This window comes from Vulpes vulpes, chromosome 1, assembly GCF_048418805.1.
Source record: "Vulpes vulpes isolate BD-2025 chromosome 1, VulVul3, whole genome shotgun sequence".
Lineage (NCBI taxonomy): Eukaryota > Metazoa > Chordata > Mammalia > Carnivora > Canidae > Vulpes > Vulpes vulpes.
The window spans coordinates 25,813,149-25,825,570 of NC_132780.1; the positions used below are offsets into that span (position 1 = coordinate 25,813,149).

Genomic DNA, 12,422 nt, shown 5'->3' on the forward strand with positions numbered 1-12,422 from the left:
CAGCCGAGCAGCTGCCCCCACAGGCAATCTTCTCCTCCTTGCTGACCTAGTGCTTCCATTCTGACCCGCAGTGATTTGGACCAAAGGCCCCTGACACACTCACCCTGATGTCACATGACGTGGGCACACAGCCTTAAATGTCCTCACTCTGTACCTCACTTCTACTTCCACCTTATTCCCACGGTCACTGCTTTTTATCCTCTGCACTATTTTCCTTTCTGTGTCCTCTGAGGATTTGGCAGCAATCCGCAAGCTCCCCGAACCCAACCCTGGTCAAGACAGATCCTCTGCTCATTGTAATTCATGGGGTGTCTGGGCCCGCTTCATGTCGGGCAGAGAATGGGATGCCCAGGAGGCGCCTCCTGGAGACCTCACTGGCTAGGGGCAGCAATGGGGCTGCTCAACCCAGCGTGTTGGTGTAGAAACACATGGGTCTTACTTCCCGCAGACAGTCCTGTGCTAACAGCCGTATTTGAAGATAATGCCCCCAAATCCACTTTAAAAAAAAAAAAAAAGAATGCTTTGAAGTCACCTAGTTTGCCACACGCATGTGGCTGGGGAAGCAGCGGGTCTTCCCTCGCCCATGGGTCCAGGCCTGGGTTGGGGGGTGTCCAGCTCCCCTTGCAAACAAGCAGGGGAGCTCCCCCCCCAACCTCAAACACACACCCTCCAAAGCATCCGACCGCGAGGTCTTCCCTCAAAGGCAGAATCAACCTAATGAAAAAATAAGATGAAATCCAGGGTAAGAATCTAAGACTTTAGTCATAGTGGCAGGTGTTTCACAAACTCACATTTGGTCATAAATGTCAGTGGACTTTCAGGGCTCTCATGCATCAGGAGAGATGAACCAGAGCTCCAGCAGCGTCTCCAGCCTCCCCTGGGGACAGCTGTGGGCCGAGAAGCAGCCTGTCTGGACTCGGGACTCGTGGGGAACGGTCTCTGGTGGGCTGAACGCAATGGAGTGAGCGTCGTGGAACCTGCATGCAGTGTCCACTCAGGCTGGACACACTGGCTGGGCGGCCTCCTCGGGCCTGCTGGCTGCACGCCTCTTGAACATACACCAATTCTGCACCCTGACTCAGGATGCGGTTTCTTCTGCTTGAGCCCGTCAGACGGGCCGCCCATGAGAGCACACGCCACCCTGAGGTGTCGGCCTCAGCAGCTCCCACACCCTGCACAGGCTGTCCTTGGGCGGGGGTCCCCTCGGAGGCCTCCTGACATACCAGCCCTCCCCGGCTCATGTTTCTGGACCTCTGCTCCTGCTCACCGAGCTCGGACCTGTACCACGTCCTGAGCCAGAGCTGAGTGGCTCCTTCAGGAAGCTTTCTCAGGGCTCAGGAGCCCACCCTGACCGACGTCCCCCACCATCTGGCTCCCGCACAGGGATTCGGGAGAGAGACTCTGAGCCTCCTCAGCAAGGCTGGAGCAGACTGCATGTGTGGGCCTCAGAGACGCAGAGAGGGAGCGAGCTAACTTGGGGAAGAAGTCGACAGCAAGCCCACAGGCGATGTTAAACACCATGTTTTTGTGTGACCAACCCCATGCCACGCATGGTGAATGCCCTGGCTTTGAGGGCATCCTTGACAAGTGCCCTGAATGGGAACTGTGCCGGGGGAGCTTCCTCCGCTGCTCATTTCTGCCAATTGCATTGTCCTCATCCATCCCCCCAGCCCCCATGAGCCTGGAAACATTAAAAAGCAACTGTCCTCACTGTAGCAGAAGGTGGGCTTGGGCCAGCTTTGCTGTGATTCGGCACGCTGATGAGGCCCTGTGCATAGCCGCCCTCCGTGATCCTCCTTCCTGCTTTGAGAGGCATGGCCAGAAAAGTCAACCATTTTCAAATCATCATTAGGAAGAGGGGACTTCCCCAGACTACCAACCCAGGGGCTTACCCACTTCCCTCCAGCCAGCCGGCCTCAGATGTTCCTGCAGAGTCTGCAGGCCACCACATAGGGCTGGTAAGGACCCCGAGGCCAGGGTGTCAGGAGGCTGCCTCGCCTGGACCCCCACCCGCACAGCTCATCCCAGCTGACCACATCCTTCCTGGGCCCAGGCCACCCCGGGAGCCTGTGCGGTTGGGCTCCGGCAGCCTGGGAGGGCAGTCTCCAGCCCTTTGCCTCAAGGAGGGGTGCTGATAGGGCCGGGAGACCCCTGCACCTTCCTGGGAGCCCCCCCCAGGGTCCCGTCAGCAGCACCCTCACAGCCGCATACCCACCTGTCACTTTCACTCGACCTTAGGATGTTCTTGCTCATAACCCTTGGAGTCAGTTTTCACCCTAATTAGGGCAGCTGAGCCTTAGAACGTCACATTCCAGCCAAAGACCAGGATGATGGCTGGGCCCAGGAGCAAGTGGGGATGCTGGTGTGGGCAGCTTCCGTAGCGTTCCTCCCTCCCAGCAGGAAGGAAGTGGGGAGTTCGGGGGCAGGCCTGGTGGGTTGGTGGCTGCGACGTGGGAACATGTACACAGCCCTTTTGGTTTTTTCTGTTTCCTAATTGGGAGAACAAAGCAGTGAGTGATGACAAAGCTCTGGGCATCCCCATACAGAGGCAAGTTGTCTCTGAGCAAAGCTGAACAGAGGCCCAAGGGCCCCTCAGAGCCACACAGTGGACATGACGAGAACCAGTCAGCGAGAACTCTGGAAGTGTCCCCAGCTGCCTGTGGCTGGGAGGTGGAGTCAGGGCTGGGTGGAGCAGCTTGGGGATTTGCCCAGGACTGCATGGGCAGTTGGCAGAGAGGGCGGGAGTTTTAGAAAGCTCAAGTGAGGGATGGGGACCCAATAGTGGGAATGGACTGCTCCCTTCCCGGGGACAGGCCAGGACACACAGGAGATGGACCCAGCAACCCTGGGGGACATCCTGACCAGCACTGGCGGGAGCCAATGGGATAAGCAGAAGAGGGAGCAGAGCCCTCTGAGCATAGGGAGGTGGAGCATAGGGAGGTGGAGCCCTGGGGGTAGGAAGGCTCCAGATCCAAAGGGTGTCAGGGACTAGGGCTAGGCAGGGACCATGTTGGGCAGCTATACCCAGAGATGAGGATGCAGGCTCAGGTGAGCCAGAGATGCAGGTGGGGCAGCTCCTGGGCCCACAGCCACCTGGTTGGCTGCTTCTGCTACCTGCCTGTGGGAGGACAGGGTCCCCCAGGTATTGCTGGTACCCGGGAGTGCTCGGGGGCCCAGCCGCTCGGGGCCCCTCCCCTCCATGTGTGCCCAACAGCCTGCCTGTCTGTTAAAGAGCAGATCCCTAAAGGCTCCACATCTGTGTTTCTGTGGACCAGAAGGGTGCTCACTTCGGCAGCACATATACTAAAATTGGAACAATACAGAGAAGATTAGCATGGCCCCTGCACAAGGATGACATGCAAATCTGTGGACCAGAAGGGAAAGCCAGCCTCTTTGACAGTCCCAGTGATTCTGAAATGCAGGTTCTGGCAGCACCTGGCAACCAGCCCAGAACAGCCCCCGCTCCAGACCTCTGCCTTCCTTCACCTTCGAGGCAGAGCACCAACCTCCCAAAGAGCAGAACAGCATGGCCAATTCGTGTGCTCACAGGCCCACTGGGTCAGGACACGCTTCTGCTTCGAAGCCTGCAAAGGCCCCGACGCCCTTGCCAGGACAGCTGCAAAGCCTTAGCCTGACCACTGAGAGGTGTGACCCTTTTCACCACTTTGCCCTCATGCCCTCCAGGCATTTCTAATTGTGCATAATGCCCAGAGAGCACACATCCTCTGGGCTTGGAGCCCACCACCCAGCCCTCCTCAGCTGCAGCCTGTGTGTTGTATCTGTTCTGTAGAACAGTCCAGTGTCTTGGTGTTTTATGGATCCTGCCTTGCTGTCATGTGTAGGAAGTCTTCACCAGGTCCCGGGCCCAGAGATGCTCTCCTATGTTATCTTATAAATGTTCAGGCACATTTTTTGCTTATGGATAATCAATCACTTTAACATCACTTGTTGAAAAGATAATCATTCCTTCATTGACTTGCTTTTGCAAATATCTGTCAAATATCAATTGACCATACCTATGTGGGGTTATTTCTGGGTTCTCTGTTCTGTTCTATTGATTTTAATGTCTCTCCTGCCAACACCACAGTCTTGATTAATGTGATTATATAATAACTCTTGAAATCTGGTAAAGTGACTGTCCTGTTTTATTGTTTTCAGAATTGTTTTAGTAATCCTAGGTCCTTTGCTTTTCCATATAAATAGAATCATTTAGAATATTTTGAATAAATTGTTCTAAACAATTTTGGTTTTTTCTCAAAAAAAATTACTGGGATTTTTGTTAGAAATTGTGTTAAACATGTTTATTACTTTTGGAGAATTAAGTCTTTTATTATGTTGGGTCTTCTAATCCATGAACATGGTATGTCTTTCCATTCATTGAGATCTTTGATTTCTCTCTTCAGCACTTTGTAGTCTTCAGCATGCAAGTTCTGTGCATGTTTTGTTAGATTTGCATCTAAGAATTTCATTTTTTTTTTAGTGACTGTAAGTTGTACTGTATTTTTCATTTCAGTTTCTGTATGTTCATTACTAGTATATAAAAAAACCAATCAATTTTTATAAGTTAATCTTGAATCCTGCAGCCTTGTTTATTAGCTCTAGGAATTTTTTATTTGTGAATTTTCATAGATTCCTTAGGATTTTTTAAAAAGATTAAAAAAAAATTTATTCATGAGAGACACACAGAGAAAGAGGCAGAGACACAGCCAGAGGGAGATGCAGATCAGAGCCTGATGTGGGACTCGATCCCAGGACCCCAGGATCACACCCTGAGCCAAAGGCAGATGCTCAACCACTGAGCCCGCCAGGTGCCCTGATTTCCTTAGGATTTTTTAGAAAGACCATTATGTCATCTGCAAATAGGGACACTTTTATTTTTTCCTTTCTGATCTATATGCCTTTTATTTCCTTTCTTTTCCTTATTGTGCTAGCTTGATTTCTAGGACCCTATTGATTAAGAATGGTGAAGGTGGGCACTTTGTCTTGTTCCTGATCCTAGAGGAAAGTTTTCAATTGTCCATCAGGTGCCATGTCAGCCATAGGTTTTCTATAGATGCTCTTTATCAAATTGAGGAGGATTGACTCTACTCCTAGTTTTTTGAGAATTTTATTACAAGCAGATGCTAATTTAGGTTTTCTCCATCTTATAATGTTCTTATAAATTAGATACAATCTAATTTGATACAATCAATATGTATGTATGTCAATAATACAATTGATACAATCATGTGTTTTTTCTTCTTTATTTATATCATGGATTGTATTGCTTGATTTTTAAATCTTAAACCTGCATCCCATTCCTGTAATGAATTCAACTTGGTAATCTTTACTTCCATATATTGCTGAATTCTACTTGCTAGAATTAGGAATGTATTACATTCCTACATACATTAGGAATGTATGTCTGTATTCATGAGGAATATTGGCCTGCGGTCTTTTTTTGTACGATCTTTGCCTGGTTTTAGCATAGGATAATTCTTGCTTTATAAAATGATTTGGAAAGTGCTTTTGTTTTCTGAGATTGTTAGTGACAGTGTTAATCCTTTTTTATATGGTGTAGTAGAATTTTTCAGTGAAACCATCTGAGTTGGAAGATTTCTTTTTTGGGGAACTCAGAAATCATGAATTCCATTTCTCAAATTATTAATTTCATATTTGAAGAATTGTAGAAATGTGTACTTTTCAAGGAATTGGCCTTTTATATATTAGTTGTCAAATGTACATGTGTAGAGTTGTGCATACCTTTTCCTTATTATCCTTATGATGCCCTCAGGATGGGTAGTGACAGTCTCAGCTTCATCCCCAATATGCACTTCTGTTTAATCCCTTCTTTTCTTGGTCTTGCAAAAGTTTGTCAATTTACTGATCTTTCAAGGAATCACCTTTTGTTTCATTGATTTGTTTTCTCTGTTTTAATTTAATTAATTTCTACTCTTATCTTTCTTTTATCCTTTTTATTGTTGTTTTGGGTTTATTTTGCTCCTCTATCTTGTTTCATGATTTGAGAGTTTAGACTATTGATTTGAGACTTTTTCTCTTTCCTAAACTCAGCTTTTTAAGACATTTTTTTAGGGGTGCCTGGGTGGCTCAGCGGTGGAGCATCTGCCTTTGGCTCAGGTCATGATCCCAGAGTCCTGGGATTAAGTCCCTCATGGGGTTCCTTGTGTGGAGCCTGCTTCTTCCTCTGCCGGTGTCTCTGCCTCTCTGTGTGTCTCTCATGCATAAATAAATAAAATCTTAAAAAAAACTCAGGGTCATGAATTCAAGCCCCATGTTGGACTCGATGCTGGACAGGGAGCCTACTAAAAATAAATAAGTAAGTAAAACATTTTTTAATCAAGGAGAAAGGTTACTGCATGGTTTCAATTAAATTAATATGGAAGGAAAGCTTTTCACACACGTGCATCTTATAGAAAGTTGTAGAACTTCTATGATCCATTTAAATACCCAGATAGTTAACATTTCACCCATTGAAGATGGCACAGTTTCCAAATGGAGACTCTGACTCTCAGAAACTCAAGTTTCTTGATTAAGAAATAAGAATGGGCCAGCCCGGGTGGCTCAGTGGTTTAGTGCCGCCTTCAGCCCGGGGTGTAATCCTGGAGACCTGGGATGGAGTCCCATGTCGGGCTCCCTGCTTGGAGCCTGCTTCTCCCTCTGCCTGAGTCTCTGCCTCTCTCTCTGTGTGTGTCTCTCATGAATGAATAAATAAAATCTTAAAAAAAATAAGAATGATGGTAGAAGCAAGATTCCTCATTCTTCCGCCCACCACAGTGCTCCAGCCTGCACAAGCTGTCTTCACGGGCTGGAACAGGCACTGTCGGTAAGGGTAGGTTACCATCTTGGCTCCCCAACCCAGCTGCTCATGGTCCTAAACTGAGAGAGCAGTTGTGGGAGCTGGCCAGATGAGGGTCTGTGGATAGTGTCCATCCTCCTGCCCTTCTTGCCTTCCAGCTCCACCTGAGTGGTGGAGGGAGCCGTCCCTGGGCCACTCCACAGGTTGGTTGTTTGTGCACAAAATTCAGGCTAATGCTTTTCAGGAGGGGGGCAACCTCTAAAGAGCCAACTTAGATTAAGGAACTCCAAACGGATGGGACATTCCAACTCTGCCACTACCAGCTGTGCGACTTGGGGTGAATGTAGGATCATCTCTGTGCCTTGATTTGTTCATCTGAAAAATGGGATGATCAACGGTGTTGATGTCACAGCGTCGTTAAGGAGTGGGCCTGTGTGAAGCTCTCAGACAGTGCGGGCAGCAGTGAGCCCCAGGTCAGCGAGCGCTGGTCTCAGCTCTAGTGATCCCCTCCAAGCTCCTCCTGTCCCTCCAGCTCAAAACCCACAGGCCTTTGATGTTGGAGAGAGGAAATTCCTATTGCTTTCCATGGTCACCCTGTCTCCCCACCCCCACCCCCAAGCAAAGCTTCGCTCAGCCAAGAAAAAGCGAAGTTGTTCAGCGATGTTGCAGACACTTGTTCAAAAAGCCAGGAGCACGGGTGGAATATACAGAACCGGTCCAAGCGGAGGGCAGACAGGTTTCCGCACAACCGCCGCATCCCCTGCAAGCTCTGTGAGCGCCTGGATAAACACCACCAGGCGTTCCTGTTGAATTACACTGCAGACGGTATTATAAACAGTCTTCCTAAGCCCAGGGCACTGCTCCGGCAAGCCAGCCCCACCACAGTTTCCCAGGTGGGGAAAGGCCCCTGTGAAAGGCCCTTGTTTTGGACAGAGAGCACCGAGTCCTGTTAGCACCAGGGCTGCTGAAGACAGAGCTCCCGGGCTGTGGGGTTCGGATGCAGGCCTCACTGCCAGCCATCAGACAGCTCTCAGGACGAGGGACCGAATCAAAGGTGCCCCCATCCCCCAGCCTGTCCTTTCCTCTCTGGCTCTCAGACTATGGAAAACACAGACACACCAGCCCCTCCCCACCTCCCCAGGCCAAGCTCAGATTTCCCCATCCGCTCCCGATGCCCAGCCAACCACAAATTCGGAGGTTCCCACACCCACTTCAGGTTTGGTTGCTTGCTCCAACAACTTCCAGAACTCAGGATCACACTTTACTTATGTCTCTGATTTATTATAAGGGCCACAATTCAGGAACAGCTACATGGAAGAGATGCACGGGCAGGGTGAGGGGAAGTGGCCCAGAGCCCGATGCCCTCTCTAGGTGCGTCTCCCTCCCAGCTCGTAGACATGTCCACCCACCCGGGATCTCTCCAAACCTCCCCGGAGATTTGGGAACAGGCTGGAAGTGCCAACCCTGCGATCACACCGTCGGTGCCTCTGTCAACTGGCCCCCATCCTGGAGCTGTCTGGGCCCCAAGCCACCAGCCATCCCGTTAACGTTCAAAAATAAACAAATTCAAGGATTTTAGGAGCTCTGGGCCAAAAAAGAAACAAAGACCAAATATTTATTTTATATTTTATTGGAGGGTCCATGTGTTCGTGTTCCGTGGAGAGCGGGACCCATTACCTCCTTCATGGTTCAGACCCTCTGCAGCACACACACACATATGTGCACACATATACCCCACACACATGCACGCACATGTCACTCACTTACAGGAACACGTACACACTGGCTAGGTGCCCTTACAAAATGAGAAATGTGAACAGAACAATTCCTGGCATCTCTGTTGTCTCCTGGTTGATAGCGCCATGCAGACGGCCGCAGGAGGCAGGAGGCAGGGGGCACAGACACGCAAGGTGGTACTTGGAAGTCACCGTTAAAGCTGTGCGCCTTACCCTTGGCAGGTGTCTGTCAGCGAGTGAATGTGTATCGTGCAGCAGTACAGCAAGTCAGAGGCTTCACTTGGGCCCACTCGGGATTATTGTACAAAAGGCCAACTTCGGTCCTGCAGATCCGTCCCCGCCTTGATGCGTGACCGCCATTTCTCCCGGTGCTGTGTGAACGACTTCCGTGTGGGCAATCTGTGGGACAGAGGCCCCTTTCCTCCTACGGGGCACCCTTTCTTGTGGCTCGCTCAGCTGCCCCCTGGCCTCCCCAGGGCTCCATCCCGAGCAGGCCTGAGCAGTGGCCTCCAGTAACCGAGAAAGGTGGTGTGCAACCTTTCCTCAAGCTAAGAGCCAAAGCAGAGCTAAGAGTGGGTATAGTGCCCACTTATTCTGATCCTGGGGACTGGGAAAAGCATCCAGGATAGGGAGGCAGAGGCCGGGAGGGGAGGCAGCAAGGGGGTGCATCTCCGGGCCCAGGTGTCCGACCTTAGCAGCGGCTCAGCTGCTGCAAATCCACTCCTGGGGCATCTTGGCTCTGTGGGGGACGGTATCCCAGAGGGTCAGAGACCTCCAACCTCCCCGCACCTGCTGGTGGGGCTGTAGGCGCCACAGTGCTCAGACAGCAAATGTCTGTACAAATCTTTTTGTAAAATTATAAACAATCATGTATTACTTATGTGTCATAATATGTAACTCATTTGTTCAAATGATAGTCAAGTTTGGGACCAGATGGTTTTTCAGAAGCGTTCACATATAAATCTTGCTATCTTTTCATTTTATTCCTATAGGCCTCGACTTGATTTGACAGCCTGAGAACAGAAGTGGATACATTTTTAAAGTATTCAGTATCTGACATTTTGTTTTTCTCCAACCTCTTATTATGGAAAACTTTCAAACATCCAGAGAAGGGGAGCACATGCACAACTCCTCACCTTGTCCCCGCCTGCCTCCAACCACTGGTTTTGTCCCACCAACTTCCTGTGCTGTATTGTTTTGCTGAGTCATCTAAAAACAAATTTTAGACATCGAGATATTTTACCCTCAATAGTTCTCCCAGAAATAAGACCGTTCTTCCAGACGAGCATCGTGCTGTTGTCATGCCCAATTCACACTCCCAATGAGCCCATGACATCATTGAACACTCCCTCCATTCTGAGATGTCCTCCTAGTTTGTCAGGTCCATGCTGGTCGTCAGAAAGGCTGCTTCTTTTTGGCTGTTTTTGTACTAGAACCAATCCCACCCTTTTCAGGACGTTGATCTGTTGGAGGGATGTCAACCACCTGGCTCTCTGCACCCATCTGGTCCTCTCTCCCAGTGTGGTGGACCAGCAGCTCTATCCCTTCTCCTTCCCGCACACTGGAAGTGAGAGCTACAGGCTTGGCCTTTGGTTCAAGTGAAGTGTTTTTAGTAGGAACACAGCCTCGGTTTCGGTGGTTTCATGGGCTGGATTTTGCATCCCCGGAGGTGGGGCCGGTTCAGCCCAGTGGTGCTGAGTTTGAGTCCCCGTGAAGGTGCTGACAAATGTCTCCGGTGGAAGTGGAGAATGTTTTTTCCTTCTCAGGTAGCACTGTGTGATCGACACACTTTCACGCTGCCCCATCCCACACAGTTATTTCATTGCGGGACGAAGAATTCGGAGCTCCTAGTTCCTCCATTCCTTCTACATTTAAGAGCTGGCATCTACAAAGAGCTTTCCTGGTTAATCAATCAGGGAGGCAGAGGGGGAGACTTTTATCCAACAGACTCGTCAGGAGGGAGGCCTGGTTTCCTAGAGAGAAGTAGGGAGAGAATATGGTCTTTAGGGGCTCAGAGCCCAGCGTCTGAACCTGAAAGCCCAGGGAGAGAGGAGAAGGAGGGGTGGGACCCTGCTTCATTGAGAGGGCTGTTGTGGGGAGAGCACTCATGAGGAGAATCTTTGGGGGAAAGAAGTGTTTTTGTAAAAGGATTTTCAAGAATGCCTCTATGTCCGATCCTCGATCCTCATGTCTCCCTTGGGGCACCTGCATAAAAAGCCCTAGTGTGTTTTAGGGTTCCCAGAGTCCTGTTCTGAGGCTGGTTTTGGAGGCATCCCCAGACCTCAGGTCGCCCTGTTCAGTCTGGATTTCAGAACCCCTCCAGTGAATGAAGACAGGGCGCCAATCACAGTGAACTTCAGGCAGTCACCAGTAGTTAATTTTACATTGCACAAAGCAACTAGTTGAAAGAATTATGGATGACCCGACTGACCAGTCAGGTGTAGACATGGAGGCCAGGACGCTGTACTGTCTGTCCCCTGGCTCTGGTGGTGGCCAAAGCAGCAGCTATCTATTTTCCTTCGCTTGGCTTGAAACTGAAGGGGGCAAGCACCCTCCCACTTGCAATTTGGGATGAAGTGGTTTCCCAGGGCTTGCACAAGCTCGCTGAGTCAGTTTGGAAGGCCTCCCTGCAGACAGGGCTCCCAGCAGGTCAGGCTGACTGGATTAAGTGGCAGCAAGGACAGGGCAGGGTCAGCGGTCCTCTGAGCCCCAAGGGGAGGCCAGAACACTGCATGCGCTCCAGCTCACATAGTCCAGGGCTCATGTTTCTTAGTGGGGAAAACATACAAAAGCCAGCAAAGTGCAAAACGTGCCAGGCGCCCATTAGGGCTCAAACCCACCCCAAATAAGCATTTGCTCCCAGCTGTGGAGGAAGGTGGGACAGGACTCCTTCTCTGGGAGCAGGGAGCCCCCAGATCTGGGGCAGGAACCTGAGGGAGACCCTTCCCCACATCCTCCCCCCTCCCTCCTGGGACCCCTGGCCCCATCCTGTCTGCCCAGGGAGGTGCACCCTTGGTGTAGATAACAAGCCTCAGCTTCCCTCCTCCCTCCACTCCCCCCCCACCCCCATCCTAGGAGTTTCCAGGGTTGGTTGCTGTTTGTTCACCTGGCCTTCACTTTCCTTCTCCAACAGAAAATTCTGTAGTTTAGTTGTCTCCTCGGGTATTCTGTGGAAGCACTTCGTCTGGACTACTTCATTCATCCAGGCAGGAGGGTGCAACGTCTTTGTGGACAGCAGCCCCTGAGAGCTGGGTGACTGTGTGTGCAGGGGCCTGGGGTCCACAGCCAGGGCAGGACGGAGGAGGGTGCCACATGCTAGCCCGGGAGCCAGGAGTCCACTCACCAGCCAGTAGCCACTAGCCCAGGGCCAAGGGTCAGCAACTTCAATGGAAATGATCCAGATCACTGCCATGGTAACGATGATGATGATCATCATCATCACCCACGCAAACCCCTCCTGTGAGCACTGCAGGTGCCTGGCCCCAATGTAGCCTCAGGCCAGTTGGACCCTACATCCCACCCACCTCCCCTGACAGGCCAGGTGCTGAGACCCCCAGGGTCTGCTGCCAAGAATTCACCCACCCCAGGGCCAGAGGCCTGCCTGGGGCAGGGGCTTGGACGGGCTGCACCCTGAGGGCACTGAGGAGGGGACAGGAGGGCACGGGGGCGTGGAGTAGGAACGGTGAGGGGGGGTGAGCGCAGGCCCGGCGGCGGAGGCGGGGGCGGGGGCGGGGGAGGGGGTGAGGGGCGAAGGGGGGTGGGCTGCGGAGGAGGTGGGGACGCAGGCGGGGGACGAGGCCGAGCTGGGGCGGCGGGGGCGGGGGCGGGGGAGGGCGCTGGGGACCGGCCGGCGGCGGGCGGGAGGAGCCCCGGGAGGTGGGGGCGCCGCA

General features: G+C 51.4%; 1 long non-coding RNA gene and 1 pseudogene across 1 annotated transcript; one reads left to right on the forward strand and one right to left on the reverse strand.

Annotated features, from left to right (window-relative positions):
• The first annotated feature begins 3,279 nt into the window (after positions 1-3,279).
• LOC112908659 (U6 spliceosomal RNA) lies at positions 3,280-3,394 on the forward strand (annotated as a pseudogene).
• Positions 3,395-8,410: 5,016 nt separating this feature from the next.
• On the reverse strand, positions 8,411-11,937 carry LOC140599329 (uncharacterized). Its single transcript, XR_012002080.1, has 2 exons — positions 11,639-11,937; positions 8,411-10,505 (listed from the first exon to the last, which is right to left on the reverse strand). It is a non-coding gene; the product is annotated as an uncharacterized lncRNA (long non-coding RNA).
• Between the last annotated feature and the right edge of the window lie 485 nt (positions 11,938-12,422).